Raw genomic sequence first — 17,787 nt, 5'->3', positions numbered from 1 at the left:
ACTTAGTATTAAAATCCTGTAGATGCACCTTTCCAATCCTTAAAAAGCAACAGAACAAGCCAAGCAAGAAAGAAACCTCACTAATATCAGTTGGTTGCAATCAGTTTCTAACCCAAAAATCTTATGAAAATGTAATATACTTCAAGAATGTGTAGAAATTAGCTGTGCTATAGATCTGCTGGTTTGGTTTTTTTTTAATAATAAATCGTAATAAATGTAATTGTATCAAAATCTAGAGACATGGTTACTTCAGGAAATTGCTTTGAGGGCTCTGGAAGTTCCCATCTGTCAGCTGCTTGTTAGTTCCTTTGTGCTGTACTGCTTGCGCAGCAGAGCTGGGGGAAGTCTTTGTGCCAGTTCTCTCCAGTTAATCTGTTGTGGGACAAAGTCATCAATTGTCTTAGACAACTTCAGTGCAGGGTTTACTGAATTGGCATTGCTTTTTCTTTTGCAGCGGGCTCGCTTTACAGTGGCTCTAAGCTATGCAGGTGGAAGCATTAGAAGTGGGGCAGTAATGCTTTCAAACGCATCATCTGGCACCTGAGAGATCTTTTGTTTAAGCCCTGAAGCTTGCAATGTGCAGGGTGTCTTCTTATGGATAGTACCCTTGAAGTTGCTTCTAGGGTAGGAAGAAAAAAATCTCTGAAAAATATGATCGGGAAGAAAGGGGGAAATTCACGTAATGCAGAGCCCATGCTGTTGCAACCCATTTAATTTCCATCTTGACATCAAACAGATCACAGTCACTTCAGAGTTTTGGTGGCCCACAGCACAGGGATAAATTTCAATTCCCAAGAGCTGAAAGCGTTTGCCACATTTCTCAGCATGTTTTGTGACTGTTTCATTTGAAACCCAAGGGTCTGCTCTTGGAGGTGAATTTCCATCAGTTCACCCCAAGCAACAGCAGGGCTAGTGTACCCTGAGGCTGTCACTAGTACACTCTGGTACTTGGCCATTGTAGCTAACAAAAATACCAGCTATGTTTTTCAGAATAAACCTAGTTCTAAATTTGCTCAAATACAAGGAGGAAGTCAGCAAACCGTAGAAAATACTGGAGCAGCCTCTGAATTGAAGTCACCTCACAAATCACATGGCTTATCTGAGAGAGAAATTGCGCTTGATGTAAACCCGGAGCCTGTAAACCACTTAAGCAATCCTTTCATCTCAAAGTCGCAAAGGCTTTTGCAATACCAAGTGTACCAGTGAGGACGACCCTCTCTGCTTTCATACATGAATGGGAAGGACCCTACATACAAGTCAGTGACGTGCAGGTGACTTGGCTTGCTGAAAGCAACAGTTGTGCAAAAATTGTGTTTGGCAATATTTAGTATGGACTTTCTTGAATGTCTTCTGTTTATGGGCACATTTTGGAGTCTTGCACAAGTTCCAAGCATAGTATCCATGTGGCATGGGAATATATAATATTGCTTTCACTAAAGGATTAAGGGTGTTGTGGAACTGATTTCTACCTTTGTCCAAGTTTATCCACTTGCTAGGGTTTCTTGGATAAAAATGAAAGTAGGATTTGATTCATTTAGTGTACATTGATTAAACTGGCATGAAGACTATAATTGCTTTTGGAGCATGGTTTGCATACGCCATAGGGCACCCACACCATTGTCACTCCTTTTTCTTTAGAATGTCACTCCTTTTTTATTGTAAAATTGTATGTTTCTTTTTGTGAACTTGTGGTTGGAAGAATGTTTTCATTCTTATTGATGTCACCTGTATTTAGAAGCTCGTGTTCCCCTGTATTCTAATTCACTTGCACTGTTTTGGAAATGTCAGGTTTACAAAAATACAACTTTTTGGAATAAAAAGTGGCTGCAAAATTATGCTAATAATATCATTTTGTCACTTATTGTCTTTGTCCAGCTCAAGTATTTTTCCGTTAATTGGGTGAGACATTATCCCATGTATGTTTGAATTAAATGGTACGTGCATGTGTTTCTCTGTGTGTGAATAATGGGCATCTTTTATCGTAATTCTATGACTTGTATAAAATCAAGGTATTTGGAGACTAAGAGCATAACTAGCTTGACTACGGTATTGTAAAACCATGGAAATAAAATTGTAGAAGTGGGAGTTATTTATATTTCAAGAGTATTGCTCCATCAACATCAAATAAAACCCCACGTGGTGGTGATACTGCCCTATGATAAGAGTGTCAACCTGTATAACTTGAGTTCTCTTTCAATCTGTGGGAATTTGGATGAAAGTCGGATTATTCAGCTTCACGTAGTTTTTCTGCAAGGATTTTATGTTCTGCGAGTGGCTAAATACTGTGTTTGAAAGATTTTCTTCAACTCCATTGCTTTGTCAAAGGGAGTGGAAGCTGGATAGAAGCAGTAAAAAAGCTGATTGATTTCTGTAGCTGTGGTGTACCTCTTTGTATTTCTACTACCCATTAGAGGTCCCAGGGAAGTTTTCTCATGATTTTGAGGATGGGTGAAACCTCTGTGGTAAAATATGAACTGACCTGAACCTTCATTCTGAAACAAAACTGAAAAACTGAATCTGAAATTTCAGGATCTCCCTTTCCTCATTGTCAGCTCCATTCTCTGCTTTTTGTGGAGACCCTTTGCGTAAGTGTTTAAATATTCTCCAGATGTACAGAAACAGTCTGTTTCCTCTGTGTTAGGCTGTCGCCTAAATATCTAAGAACAGGCTGGGCAGAGTTAGGACCTAACCTGTGACTCAGAGCACGTTTGTGCTGATGGAAGACCACGGCTTTATGTGCCACGAAGCGAAAGGCGTGAGGAGAGCTCCAAGTAGATGTGGGTCCTGGCATGTAGGTAGCACCCTTCAAAGTAAAAACAAATGTTCTCAGTCAGGAAAGCTTTCTTCGGGGGAAAGAAAACATTGTTGGGCAAAGTGGCAGGAGGATGCTGCTGCTGAGAGGAATGCAACGCAGAGTTTTTGGAGATTAGTGGAAGCTTTAGTGCAGCAGCTGCTAAAATAATAACCAGAAACTTGTACATGTACTAATACGTTTTTCTTATCGTGCGAGCGTGTGTGTGGAAGCAGGCACCCCTGGGGCCGGAGGATTGATGAGCTAACACTGCCCTCTGTGGGGCTCGCTTGCCTTTTCTCTTTTTAATGAGCAGAGAACAGCAGTCTGTACATTGCAGGATTTTGTGTGTTGCCTTCCCCCTAAGTGGCTTTTAAGAACCTCTTAGGAGTTCTGAGACAAAGTGGCTTGATTTTAGAAAACAAACCCAAAACTTTTAGCAGATTTGTTTCTTTCAGTTTCACGAAGAAGGGAAGGAGTAGTTCAAAACTAGATCAAAATTCAAGAGAAGGAAGATGTTCTTTTACCACAGAAAAGCAGCTCATTCATTAGCGTGCTGCTCAGCCTGGCTCATGTGTGGGACTGGAGTTGGTCTGACATTTCGTCTTCCTGCCCTGGCCATTGGCCTGCTGTCAGGGTTGAACATAACAGGAGCTCCTCTACTAGATCTTTTCCATTTAGTAGTGAAATACCCCGTGAGAAAGAGGTAAGTGACTTTTCCCCACACCTTTTGGGTCTAGTGGGGTGAATACTGACCTGAGTAGTCTTAGGTAAGAGGTTTTGATTTGATTTTTTTGAGTGCCCATAACACCACAGATATTGAGTGCCAGAATGACTAAGGAGAGTGTTGTGGGCAGCATCAAAGATGCAAAGTAGGTCTTACGGTCCTCCAGCCCCAGCTGGCTTGCTACCAGAATTAAAATACAACAAAAGCAGCTGTTTTTTTGAAGATTCAGACAAACGGATTTAAGGTCATATGACTGCTCACTTCTGTACATCCAGGGTTTTACATTGGCTGCAAATGGAGATTTTATTTGCAAGTGGTTTTGACAGAAGTAAAGCATGATAGTGGAGAAATGAATCATCTTAACAAAAGAACAATGTAAAATAGTTTTTCATGCCTTAGCCATGCTATAATTTCCTGTGACTGTCTGAAAGGATTAATTCATGGATTTCCAGTTCATTTCTTCTTTGCTTTTGATGTAGTTAGTGTCATTTTAATGCCTGAACTTCTAGATGTGCAATGTTTTGGTAAGTTAACCAGCAGTTCAACAGCTGTAAAGAATCAGAAATTAATGAAGTAGTAACCCTGAGCAGAGATTTCCCTGCTGCAGACGTATTCAGACATGATATATTGACTTTCATGAAATTATTCTGGATTTATACTAACACAAGTGAGAAGGGACTCAAACAGGCTCCCTTGAAGCTGAAGGACACACATCATGAGACAAGCTTTGCACTAATCTGCATAAGTGGTAATATACAGTCATTTCTGTCATTTAAACAGTATTCCTCTGGGTTTGCTATCTGAGAGCTGTGTAATTCAATCCTAATGATGCTGCTCTGTGCTATATTCAGAAAGATAAAAGGAGTAGGAAAAGAGTGATCACTTTATCTAGCAAAGAGACCACTTCATAGAGAGGATACAGTCTGTCCTCCATCAGTCTCTCAGTGGAGATGGGGCACTTAAGAACGGGACATGATCTGCCCCCTTACCCTTATCTAACTTGAATAATAAAGCTGATGGCTAAAATTCCTATTACGTATTTTGCTGTGTTGATTTTAGGAGAATGGCACAGAATAGGAAGCTGGCAATGAAGTGATTACCTAGTAAGAGATCAGAATACCGGTGCAGTATTAAAATAATGAAGTCTATATATCGGGTTGGATAGAAGATGATACAAATGGGGTAAAAGAGTTTTCCCCATTTTAATTTTCAGGGTGGGAGGTGAGAGAATGCATCTAACCGTGTAAGAAATTACAAGTTGCTTGTGAAATTGCCATATGCCAATGTTTAGATCAAGACTGTCCATGATGTGGCTTCATCAACTGGCACATGTCACCCTACAATAACCTTGTCTCATATTCCACTGCCTGCTCAGGTGTGCTTGTCCTGCTCTCACTCCTGTTCTACAGAAACTACCAACTTTTTCACCTGACGTCTTTTTAATTTTCTCCTCTGCTTCGTAAATGTTACTACACTTTTTTCTCAATTTGCCTGAATAGGAGTGCAAACTTAAGTGATTTTTCCTAACTTGCCATTAGTTTGAAATATGTCACTTTTGTTTTAGACCCGAAGAAAGATTTGTCCTTCTGAAAACTTGGCAGTTTTCCTAATTACATCAGTAGCTCTGAGGCCTGTTAGAGGATATCAGGCACTGTGGGCCCTTCCTCCACTGCTTTTTCATGTAACCTACTAGCCAGGTTGAAGCATACCTTGCCACTAATAAATGTGAAGCCATAGATAGGTAGATAGAGAGATATGTGATCAATTGCTAGACATGTTTATATGGCTGAAAATTATTTTGGAAGTGGACAAATCATACGAAAAGGCCAAGGCTGCCAAAGCCCCAGCCTTCCAGAATAATGTAAACATTTTGTTTGGAAATTCTGAAATGCAATTTAGGAGCATGGGATTGGAAGGTCCTCAAGTTTCATTGGCAACTGCTCCATATACTTCCTTTCATGAATTAACTGAACAAGGTCCAGTACAACCAGTTAAATTTCTTTACCTTATTATTCTTGCTAAAAGACTAATCTAGCACCTCGTTTTGATGGTGCTACTAATGGTCATTTCCAGCCCAACTTGTTCTTCTGCCAACAAGGCCTTTTAATTTAAATAGCTCCCTCCCTTCCTGTTCTGAGTTGATCTTTCTTGAATATGGGTGACCAGAAGAAGACACTATTTTCCTGGTGAGGTTTCTAATTCCTTGTCCAGTACCTTGTACCTCACCTTACATAAGACTGGCTTTCCTGGCTCCATGAAGGTTACCAGATCTCTATGATATGTCTTGAATGATGAGAGACATGGAAAACTCTAGCACAAACAACCTTTCTCAAGAGCTTTTGATCTACCATTTTGCAGAGTCTGGAAGGCAAGTATCGTATGTGTCCCACCAAGAACGTTGTTATGAGCTGACGGGAACCATCCCATGGCTGCATCTGGAGCTGTAGGTCTTCAGAGCATGGTGCCTTCATTCGTCCATGGGAGGCTTTGGCTGTATTTTGACAGAAGTTAATGGAAACTGGTACATAAATGCTTAAAGTAGTTTGACTTCAATATTTTCATTAGAAAATTCCAAATTAGTGCTGATCATGTTCTAGGTGACCAAAACACCTATTGGTCTTCTGTATGTTCAGAGTCTTTCTGAAGATATCATACAATTAAAGCACCGTTAATTATTGTCTAATTACTTTCAGCAATGCGGTGTGGGCAGAAAAAAAGTGCTCTGAGGTGGGAAGTTGTCAATTATAGCTGATAATTAAGGGGGCAGGTGCACATTTTATTTAACAAGATAAGTATCTCCCCAGATGTTGAGTGTCTGGAAGTTCATAACCACTCAGGTATTTGGTACTTGATGTGCCAAAGTCACCTTCAGTAGGTACTTATTTAAGATGGCCCTTTTTTTGTGTGTGCAATAGGGTTTGGATTTACATATAAGCACATTGCCCGCTGAACAATCTGCTCCTTTTTCTCTCTCTGAGTGCCAGGCTAATTTACCTTAGTATGCACTGCAAATATTATTTTAATTTACTTATTTGGTTAATTTTCTGACTAGAGTAGCTGTCACATACTTCTGAGTGCTGGCATACCACACAAAGAACACAGTCTTACAACAGGCTGATAAAATCTTAGCAATGTTTTTAAAAATAATGATTTGTTTTGACAACAGGTAACAAAAGCTCACATATACTATGAAAGGGACACTATTAGTTATCAAACATTTCTGTCTGGAACAATCTTTTCTTCAATAAAATGAAAAATAAAATGGTCAAAATGTAAAGCCCACATGTTTTTCTAATGGAAGAATTGTGTAGGCTGAATGCCATGAGAGAATCTGGAGTTATTTCTTTCTGTCTTAATTTCTTTCACTCATTAACTCTTGATGTTGTTATTCCTTAGGAAAGTAGCATTGGGTTTAGGCTAAGTCTCTTGGAAGTTGCTTAAGTACTATTTACTATCTCAGTTGGACTAGGGGATTGTTGTAAGTTCCTTCCAACTGAACTAATCTGTTCTGTTCTAGTTTGATGACTTTTCGATTAACTAAGACCTATATGACTCTGATTTAAATGTAGGTTTGCATTTACATATTTATTAAATATATAGCTGTAAGTTTTTTAGAGATACTTCTGTAATGCCTGGTGTGGAGAATTCTAGGTGGATTAAGCTGTTTTTGTAATGGTACAGAATCCTACCATTCTTACAAAGAAGTAATGCATGCACCTTTATACTAGCAAAACAGGTCTGCCCTCAGTGGTTAGAGTGTGTATATGTAAATTAGACAGTTCTGGGGTATGGAGAATACACAGGAAAATATTCAGACTTTACCTCATTGATTTTGCTTTCAACGTGAAACCGACTGACATGTAAAAGAAAAATCCACTAATGGTTATCAAAAGAAAATAGATTGCCCAGGAAATCCCAGTGATTTCTGCACTGAAGGCAGGATGAGTGTACTGGGGAAATTTCAGTCCCCACTGGAGCTGCTCTTTTTCCTTTGTGTCTGCCCCCAGACAATGTTGGGGACTGACAGGATGCCGGGCAAGACGGACCTTAGGTCTGGTGCAGAGCAGGCATTTGTACATCCTCATGGCTTTCAACTGGCCTCCATCAGCAAGGCAGGGGCAGGAAATTCTTTAGATGAGATATGGCACCAAAGAACTCCTTTGGCTTCCTAAGCGAGCTCTTTCTGTTTTGTTTCAGTGGTTGCAATAATTTAAAAAAAAAAATCCTATCTCCATATAAGTAGAAAAAACATCCCCATTTCCATGTAAGTCATCTATCATCTGTTAGCATAATAGAACATAGTTACAGACAGTAGGAAGACTGAGGAGACCAGTTTGGTTTTTTTTTTTTCTTAAAAGACCTTTTTCTTTAAGACACCTATGTGACTTTCCTTTTGCAGTTGGAGAGTGGATTATTCCAATAGCTCTTTTGCCTCCCCAAAAAACTACTTCTGAAGAAAATTAATATTTCAGACTAAACCTGTAAGAGGCTCCCAATATCAAATATCCCAAGTATCCAATATCAAACACTCCGAAGATCCAACTTCCCAATAGCATTTTCAGTCATGTCAAACCTCACCAATGTGACACCTAAATATTCTGTTTGTTGCCATCATTTAAAGTTTTCACTCCTTCTGGCATAGCTCTTTATAATTTGTTTTACTGTCTCACATTCTCCCATCTTTAGTCGATAGCAAATACCTTCCCCCTGCCACCCCGAACATATGTTATTGCAGCAAAATATTTCAGGTTGTTCCCAAAGGAAAATTGTCCTTCGGATGCCAATCCACAATGTTAATAACAACAATGAAATGAATTCTACTTTGCTTAGCTCATCCTAAAGGCTGCTGAAGTGCTGCTAAAGGCTAGTCAGGAGCATGACTGAAAGTTAAAGGTGTCTGCCTAAAGAACATTAAAGGACTGTAATTTGAAATTGTAATTCGAGTCTCAAAATAGTAGGTGATGATTGCTTCTTCCATGACTTTGTGTTGCAACAGTCACATAAGATGAAGTGCTAATAAATGTTTATGCTTTGTTTACCTGCTCTTTTTTTTTCCCCAGCAGAGATGTAGCACTTTGAGAGGTGGCAGAATGAAAGCTCTGAAGGACTAAGTCCTCTCCCTGGGGAGCAGGTCAACCCTCAAAGCACCACCAATGTTGTGGTGAGTGGTGCCATAACAAGCATTTGAATACTGGATTAACAAGAGATGCTGTGGGAATGTGAAGCTGGATCCTAATTTTTACCCGTGAGTAAAATTTCAGTGGGACTGCCAGTGGTAATGTGGGCATGCGTCTGCTGTTTAGCAGAAAAGTCTTGGTCCTTGAGCCTCTTACAGCAGACATGTCTAAGAAGAGAAGTTGTGACTAAAGTCATAATCCGTTTAGTGCTGGCAATTTTTTACCAGGGACGAAGCAGGCATCAAAAACTCATTTCATGTAGACCACCAGCACATCACATTAAATTAACTACAGTAATTTTGAATATGTACTTTTAAAGCTGAATAACAGCAGACTCAGCTACCTGTCTCCTGAGCTCTTGTTGTTTGTATATTGATGTTACACTAGGCCCAGATGTTCCAAGGTCTAGACCCTACTGAGTAAAATAAAATAAATGCTCCAAAGCTTCTGCAGCGTTAGATCCTACAGGACTTTGATCTTTATCCTACTGATTGATCTCAATGATGTAAAACTCTGCCAACCATTGAAAACTCCACTGTCAACACAAAGAGTGTGAAAAAAGACTGAAATACAACATTTCGGTTTTAGAAAAAGGGACACTGGCCCCATGATTTAAAAGCAAGTTATCCTAGTGTGATGTAGCATTCCCTTTGTAGTTCACTTCTGAACACACTTTGGATGATAGCTGCACTTTTAGAGTAGTATAAATGTTTATATCAGACAAGTTTCCATTGTAAGTCATATTTACTAGTCTGACCCAAATTACTAAAACATCAACCACCTAACTTTGCCAAACAATGAATCTATGCCCTGCTCAAGCAGTGGTGTGCTATGATAGTCTTAAAACTGTAGGCTGGGTTAAGAAAATATGGGTCATATCCTCTAATGTAATAATCTCCTCATTTGTCCTGAATTTGAATCACTAGTATATTCAAAGCCACCTTGGATAATTAGGATAATCTCCTTAAATTGCTTGTCTCTCATGAGGCCTACAATAATACCACAACAGCATCCTGCTGTGTCACTTACTGTAACGTCTTACTGTTTCATCCCACCCTGCTTTCCTGTATCCATTTGTTTTATCGACCTGTTGCCTGGAACTGCAGAAACTGCAGAAGTGATGGGGCAGGGATCCTTTTTTCACTATTTGGCATGTCCTCAGGTCAGTCTGTGACCTCAAACACTCTTTTATGGATGCAACAAACCTCAGACTACTTGAAACCTGGAGAGACCTTGAATCCTAGACAGAAAAGAAGAAAAAAAAAAAAAAAAAGATGTTAAAACATTCAGTTGTTAAACATCTTGTTTAGTTTAGGTGCTTTCATTTCTTTATGGCAAGTACTTCCAGCACAGCCACAGCAGAGGTAATTGGAGCAGCAGAGTGAATGTAAATCTGAGGAGGATTAAGCCCACTGTCTATAAAGCTCATGTAGCTCTGGAGCAATCCAGCAGTGATCAATTCATTATCATTACAAGAAGTCTGCCAAAGAAAACCTACAGGCTATTGAAGGCAAGATGACTGTAAAATTAGAGATCAGACCAACTCTAATGTTCACTAATGGACATGAACGTTAGCCTTGCAGCTTTAGCCAACTGCGCTGAAAGAAACCCCAGCGACATTTTTGGATAAAGTACATTAGGGATTTAAGATTTTCCTTTCTTTTTTTTTTTTTTTTAATTTAACGTACTGATTTGTTTTTTTTATTGGGAGTTAAAGTGGCTGAGGAAAGAAAGAGGTTGGAAAGGATACTGGAAGTGGAAAGGAATGAAGATTGCCCACTGGCTTGTCTTAAATATTTCTTTCCTAGGTTTTTGCAATATTCAGCAATGGAATCTCTGAGTGAACATTTTCTCCCCACAAAACTTTATTTGTTTACTTTACAGTCCAGTGCTAGCGCTGTCAGGCACTACATGCCAAAGGAAACATTGGAGGTAAAACTGACACCATATAAACTCAAAAAAAGCCAAGTTTATGTGTACAGAGAGCTACTCGCTGTTAGCAGATCGTGAAAAATAAGTAGAAAAAAACAAATAATTTCTGCTGTCTTGACTGCTTTATTGTTAAAAAGCCGTGATAACCTCTTAACAGAAATTATGGTTTTTACAGTCTTTAGGAGGCAAGTAACCTCTGCACAACAGTTATAAGAACAAGTGACTGAAAGGTACCTCAATGTGTAAGCAGCGATCCAGATTCCCTATTAGATTTAGCATCACATCAAGAAACTTACCCCTCTTTGATTAATGTTCTTGTTGCAGAAGTGACACTGAAACAGAAACTTGTTGAGCTCCTTTTTATCAGCTATGCTGCGTTCTTTGTTCTCACTAAACAACTACGCTATTAGCTGTCCACAGCTACCCCTGGGATTAGTTCTGCCCTTTTCCAGTCTCTTGTACACCACTTTATCATGTTAACTTGTAACAGGCTCCATTATATAAAGTAGCGTGGCCACAGCACTGGAAGTTATGTGTAAAAGCCTGGGCAAGACTTCTTCACTGGCAGCCACTGGGATTTTGGGTTGGTTACACATTTCAGGCATTTATTGCCTTTGTGTGGACTTCAAAATGTGCATTAAGAGAAACCCAGGATTGATGAAAAGCTGTTCTTTTACTGAATTTTCTGAAGCCTTTAAACAGAAATTTCTGTTATTCATGCCAGATGTCTGTGTGGTCACATACTACCACAGAATATTCTGCATCTTCCCATAGCAGTTCTGCGCAAGTGCTCTAGGCAGCTAAGAGGGACCCGCTGCTCCCTTGTCCGTAGCTTGCCCAGGGATGCTGCCCAAGGCAACTCCCCATGACCACAGCCCCGCGAGCATTGGCCGTGCTGGCGTGCAAAGTCCAGGGTTACAGGGAGAGATCTGAATCAGCCTCAGTGGCTTCGCAGTGTGGTGTTCCCAAAGGTATGCCTGGAAAATAAGCTGAAAGTTTTGGGGCTATGAGGCTCAGGCAGGGACCCAGGAGGTGCTGATTCCTGTGGAGTACCTAGCCTTAAGAGAGCTACTTTAATTCATTGGGGAGCTGAAGGCAACTGAGATAGCTGAAAGAGGGCAGTGAGTGAGGTGTGCCTAAGGACTGAGGGGAGAAAGGAAGAAGTCAGGGGAAAGGTTAGCGTTATTTAGGTCATTGGCTAAACTGGCCCCAGTGCAGGTTATTTTTAAAAGAAGTGCTAGGCATGAAAATTTTCTGTGATAGTTATACATTCCACATCTTGGAGGGGATGCAACTGAGACATACTTCTTAATGCTAAATGAATACTGTCCCGGTGCTGACTGAAGCAGAAGATATCCGAGACACTCCCCAGCTGTATGTGTTGTTTTCACACTGAGATGTTTCCTCCTCCTTCCCATACTCCTATTTTCTCTATATTTGGTATTCTACTTCTCTTTTTCTCAAATATTATCATAATTGCTTTAACAACAAAATCCTGAATAAAATAACAGGAAACTAAGAGGAGCACTCCCCCCTTTCCTCAAGAAATTTTGCTAGAAGTCATAAATGATTCACATTGTGGAGGCGAGATGGCGTCTTGCCTGATCCCATGTCTATCCTAAGCTGCTCAGCTTTACCTAGTTATCACTGAATTGAGGGATGCCCATTACTTTAGGGGAAGGGCGTGGGGGGGAAGCAAATCTTACATTTGTGAAGCAAAAAGCAGAAAACACTTGTTTTGAAAAGCAGTTAAAACCTGGGAAAGAGCAGCAGAAGGGCAATGCCCTATCCTTAGATAGCTGCATGAATGAAAATCCAGTACGATGGTACCAAAACTGCTTCCAGGACTTGAGCTTAAATAAGTGCCCTGTGCTCCCCTGTTAGAGACCTGCCCTTCTGGATATTTTAGGGTGAAATCCTGTCCCTTTGAGATCACTGCAATTCTTTATTGTTGATTTTGAAGGGAGCAGGGACTTAACCTAAATATTTTATGGTACCCTCACATAGCATAACATCTTACAATTCTTGGGGGAAAAAAAATAAGATATTCATTTGTGATGCCATGTGGCAAAGGATATGTCCATATGGCCATGTTCACAGCAATCAAACAGATAATGCCACTGAATTCAGTAGGCACTGTCACGGCACAGCCCCACGGAGGCTGAAAGAGGGAAAAAAAAAAATCATTGATTCAAATGAGGCCGAGATTTCACCTCATGTTTTTAGTGTAGCAAATGTTATTGCAAGCCCACACAGAGCCAGCGTGAAGCACAAATTACCACAGGAATTTGTCATATTCATTACCAACCTAGCATCATTAGTTTATATGAGTGTAGGCAATTAGAAGAGAGGTTTCTGTTTCTTTCTTTGAAAATGTGAATTTTATTAACAAAATGACAAGCTTTCTTTCAATGAAAACAAGTCATATGTTGCAGGAAGAGTTGTAAGTTTGAGGGAAGAGCAGAGAGCCAATGTTTAACAAAGGCAGCATCACTTCACAGACTAGAAAACAGGCAATAACTCAATTCCTCGTGTACATGGGAATCCAGTAGATGAAAAGTAACCATGGTTGAGGAGATTTTGTTTACAAAGACAGATTTAAAGCTACTGAAGACAGAGTAAAGACACTCAGGGGACATCAATGGACCTTGTTTTCAGATGCTGCACCTAGATTTGGTATTTTCTATAGATTGCTTTTCATTTTTTGGTTACTTTGTCACCCCTCATATTTGGTAACTGCTGTATGTGAAGTGAAGCCGCACTGCTTATAGTGGGCAACAACATTTCTCCCAGCAAATGACCATAACCAATGAGGATGCCTTCCTTTTCTTCTGTGGGAGTTAGTCCCACCCTGGCACATTGCTATTAGGCTCAAGTCTGGTCCCATCTGATTTTTTTTTTTGAGTATTAGTGGGAGAAAAAAATATAATAGCAGTTTTGTTCATGGATGTATAAAGATTATGTATGTTTGAAAAAGCTACATGCAGGCAAAAAAAAAAAAACCAACTCAGTCTGCAGTCTGGTGTAACTTTCTTGCACTACAGGGTAGCTGTGTTTGCTGGGGTTTTGCCACCGCACAGGATTAACAGGAGCTGTCAATGCGGGTAATGCTATTCTAGAGCGACCTCTCGTGTTATGTCGGTTAACTTCTGTTTGTATTATTTGTTTCTTTTACCCAGTTTCCAGTAAGGTTATGAAAATATGGTAAAATCACTTTGGATGCCGGTTTTGCTCTGTGCAGCAAGCTCAGTTACACGTCCCCCTTCACGCTTGTTGCTTAGTCAGTGCACTGCATTGCTCTGACTCCCTCCCTTTTTCCTGAAATCATCCCAACAGCACTAGCAAGAGGATTTCCCCCCTCTTTTAAATTAATTTTCATGTATATTCACTTCTGTTCAGAGTCTTCACCTTTCAGTGAAATGACCAGATGTCTCAGAAAGCCTGGAGCAATGCTCGCATCAGGAGACTTTGCCCCCATCCTGAGTGACTGCAGACTGAGATGTCAATATGTTCTGGTTTGTAATGGGTGATTGATTTGCAAGGCTGTTTTGCTCTGATTCTTCCTTGCTTAAAGAAGCATTGGGCTTTTTTTTTTTTTAATGTAGATATATATACACACACACCAAGCAGTATTTCCCGTCTACACTCCTGTGTCCAATAAATCCAACCATATTACTCTTCTAACTAGCTGCTCTTTTGTTTGTGAATTTTTTTTTCCTCCAGAGGGGTTCATATTATTTGAATCTTTAACAGCAGTGAAATTACATTGGGGAAATAACCGGACCAGTTGCCTAAATACCTTTGAATTTATAGGAATCGTCCATGGTGGAAGGAGATGGAAGCCGGCTCCTCAGCAGCTATTTGGACAAAGAACCACACTTTCTGTCTTCTCCTTCAGCCTGCTGTGCACCTTCTCCTCTCATCTCACACACTGGATCCAAACATCTAACATCCACACTTTGTAAGGTTTTGTAAATTGTGTCTTCAGGCACCACGGACAACCCTGTGGTGATACCCCTCATCTTCTGCCAGGGTGTGAAGGCATACAGCCATGCTCCACCTGTGCTAGCATTAGTGACAACGCATCCAGTGAAATCCCCAAAAAATTGCTTCTCTGTGTGTAACCCCTCTCCTTACCAATGTTCATCTCTGAAATACCAGTATGGGCCAGGCCACCTCTGGGGAGAAGCCTGTGAATAGCCAGAAAGTCAGAGTTTGGACCTTACTGGCAACTGGCATAAGAGTGGAAGTGGGATTTGGAAGCTCCAACCTCCAGTTTATAGTCCTCTGTCTTCTCCCTGAGAGTTAGAGTATAGCTTGGCTGAACAATAGTAAAATTACTAGTTTAATCCATTCTAGTTCCCCAGAGCTTTTTAATGCATGCCACAAATTAATTACACAACTTTTACAAATAACAGGGACTGAGCTTTTAATTCCTCATGCAGCGGGGAGTGTGCTAAAACATAACCTGCCAGCACACATTACCCTGCCTTTCAGACCTTTTTACTCTGGTCTGGCAAGAGAAAGGAATCTCTGAGTAAATGCGAATCAGATTCTTAATGTTTTAAAGCAGAAATGGGCTCTCACGGGACAATATTCACAAATGATCTGCTTTTAGGTGCTGAGGATTGCTCTTATTTTTAAAAACATTACTTTTCTTGCAGGACTGTAGCTGGAGTCCCTTTGGGTAGAAATAAGTGAATGGAAGGCAGTCACCCATCGGGTCCTTCACTCACTAAGGTGAGTGTGAGTTTTACCACTGTGTTCAACAGGCAGAAGGTCTGACTCTGATTTATTTGATTTAATTTTCCTTTTTTCTGTGAGATCATATTCTCTCTCAGTTCATTACATTAATTTGTTTTCTGAGGAGCAACCTTTTCGGTCAAGTTCATATTTGGAAAGAGTTCTTCCCAATTTTATGTATCTGGATGCACCGGCGAGCTCCTCGCGAAGGATTTTTGGATGATCCTTAGATAAAAAAAAAAACAACATCGGGAGATTCCTTTTGTGTAGAAGAAAACCGCTTTTCATCGGGAACCGGGGGAATCCTGCAGATGTTCAGCTTACCCCTAGAGGTCACTGCGGTCCAGGGATTTCAGCGAGTCCTCCCGGGCACCGAGAGAAGTTGGTGCCCGGTGGTGCAGGGGGACAATGGGGCGCCCTGCGGGCCTGGGCTGGCTGGGGGGTCTGCAGGGGACCATAACTCTCATGAAGAGACTTCCCACCCCCCCTTTTTTTCCTTTTGCCATATCTGAGTTTTGAGTTTTGCCACTAAGAACCAGCCAGATTATTTTTTTTTTTCTTCAGATGATATTATCTTTGTTGGTTTGGGTTCCACTTCCCTCCTTTTTTCTTTTGGATCCTTTCTTTGCACTCATAAAATTGAAGGATAAGTATGGCCAATTTGTTGTTAATTATTTTAAATTCAGGAGAGAATTCATCTTCAGCAGGTGAAGAAGATAACTTCTGGGATCTTCAGTGCAAATTCTTCGTAGGAGTGAATTTTACTGTGCTGCACAATTCAGGCTGCATCTGATTTAGCTTTCTGGCATGATTTACCAGTATCTCCCATTTTCTAAGCATATGATTTGAGATTTTTTTGGAGTTAACTCTCCAGTTTCAATGCATGTTGCTGGTAGCTCTGAGGCTCAGTATTATGTAGACTGGCTCAAAAGCATCATGCTACTTTTGCAAGGATTTGGTACAAATACTTCTTCACACTTCAGCTTTAATTTGCCTTTCAGAAGAACTTAAGATTAGCTGGAGCTATGCTGTTGGTAGCTTTCTAATGAACTCATACTAGCATTTCAATTTGGTGGGGAAAGAGATACCAAAATGTCCCACTTGCAAGCAGTCATTTGCAGTTTTTTCCAGGTCTGCTAAGAATTTTGAAACACCTGTGAAATGTGAGGTTCTTTGTCTCAAATCTAGGAAAATAGATGTATTTCAAAATGTGAAAAAAGTCTAGAAAAAAATCTTTTCTGACCTTTCACAACATTGTGATCATATTCTGCCCACAGAAGTTTGCCTAAGTTCTACAGTAAAGCAAGTATATGTAGCCAGAATAAGTGAAAGAACAGTTGGCCAAAACTTCCTCCATAGAAAATTTTAAACATGGAAAAATATCCATGGCTAGGAATAAGTGTATCAGTGGAGCTGGGTAGGCTCCAGTCCCTTCTATATGACACCCTTTATAATTGAATAGAGCAGAATCCCACCTTTGCATCATATTGCAAAATATGCAAATTTCTATGAATAATGGATTTAATCCTATTAGAAAAGAGATTAAAAGTAGTTAAACATGTCAGCCTTGATTCTGCTCTATGACTTGTTAGCAGAGACAGAAGTATATGCTTATCCAGTTGATGAACTGTTGTGGCATCAGCAGCCACAGCCCTCTCTTGGGAACCTGCCATCTTTACAAAACCTGGCTGTTACATTTTTCCTTATCTGAAACGGCTTTTAAAATAGCATCAGCTATCTAATACTATACATTCTGGTGCTAATCCTATGCTCATTTGTTTTGGACTGGCCTAGCGCTTGGAGGAGAAGTCACAAATCCAGAAAAGATGCGGTGAATTTTTTGTGACTGGCTTCGCTACTGACTCTTGGTAATTCCCCTAGCAAGCCATTTAAACTCTACATTTTAATTTCCTAATTTGAACAAGATTCAGCATAGCTACACTAGTAAGCATTGTGTGGGAATGACCAATTATTAACAGAAGTTGGGTAGTCCTATTTGGACAGTATAGAAAGTCTAGAAATTGCAGGCATTCAGTTACTGAAATATCCACTATCTGAGCAAATAGCTGTGATAAAATATCACAGTGGTGTAAAGAAGACATACTGTGAAGTATTACATAGTTACATGGAAAAACGGAAGAAATACCACTGCCATAATTCGCTAAATAAAGATACAAATACAGAAATTGACCTTTTCTGGGTTCCCAAAATGAGTTGCATTCCCAAAAGGAGTATGCATAGCACTTTAAAGGGTGGAAGAACTTGGTTGGGGGCGGGGGGGGAAGAGGTGGTAACGTACAGCTCTGATTACTTTCTGTTTCTTGCAAGAAAAAAAGGAATGATGGGAAAAAAATGTGAATTTAAAGGTCAAGTTGAGTCAAATAGAGTAGGGCCTCCTTTGATACAGGCTTTACAGG

At 40.2% G+C, this 17,787-nt stretch overlaps 1 long non-coding RNA gene across 5 annotated transcripts in view; it reads left to right on the top strand.

Moving 5' to 3' along the window:
* Positions 1-11,534: 11,534 nt before the first annotated feature.
* LOC142052877 (uncharacterized) overlaps positions 11,535-17,787 on the top strand; it is a 40,120-nt gene continuing 33,867 nt past the window's right edge. For 2 of the 5 annotated variants that reach the window (XR_012659024.1, XR_012659020.1), the window contains exons 1-3: positions 11,544-11,598; positions 14,441-14,588; positions 15,292-15,367. This is a non-coding gene — a long non-coding RNA (uncharacterized LOC142052877). The other 3 variants (XR_012659021.1, XR_012659022.1, XR_012659023.1) reach the window with 3 other exon arrangements.

This window comes from Phalacrocorax aristotelis, chromosome 2 (assembly GCF_949628215.1).
Source record: "Phalacrocorax aristotelis chromosome 2, bGulAri2.1, whole genome shotgun sequence".
Classification (NCBI taxonomy): domain Eukaryota; kingdom Metazoa; phylum Chordata; class Aves; order Suliformes; family Phalacrocoracidae; genus Phalacrocorax; species Phalacrocorax aristotelis.
This window is presented reverse-complemented; position numbering and strand designations above follow the sequence as displayed.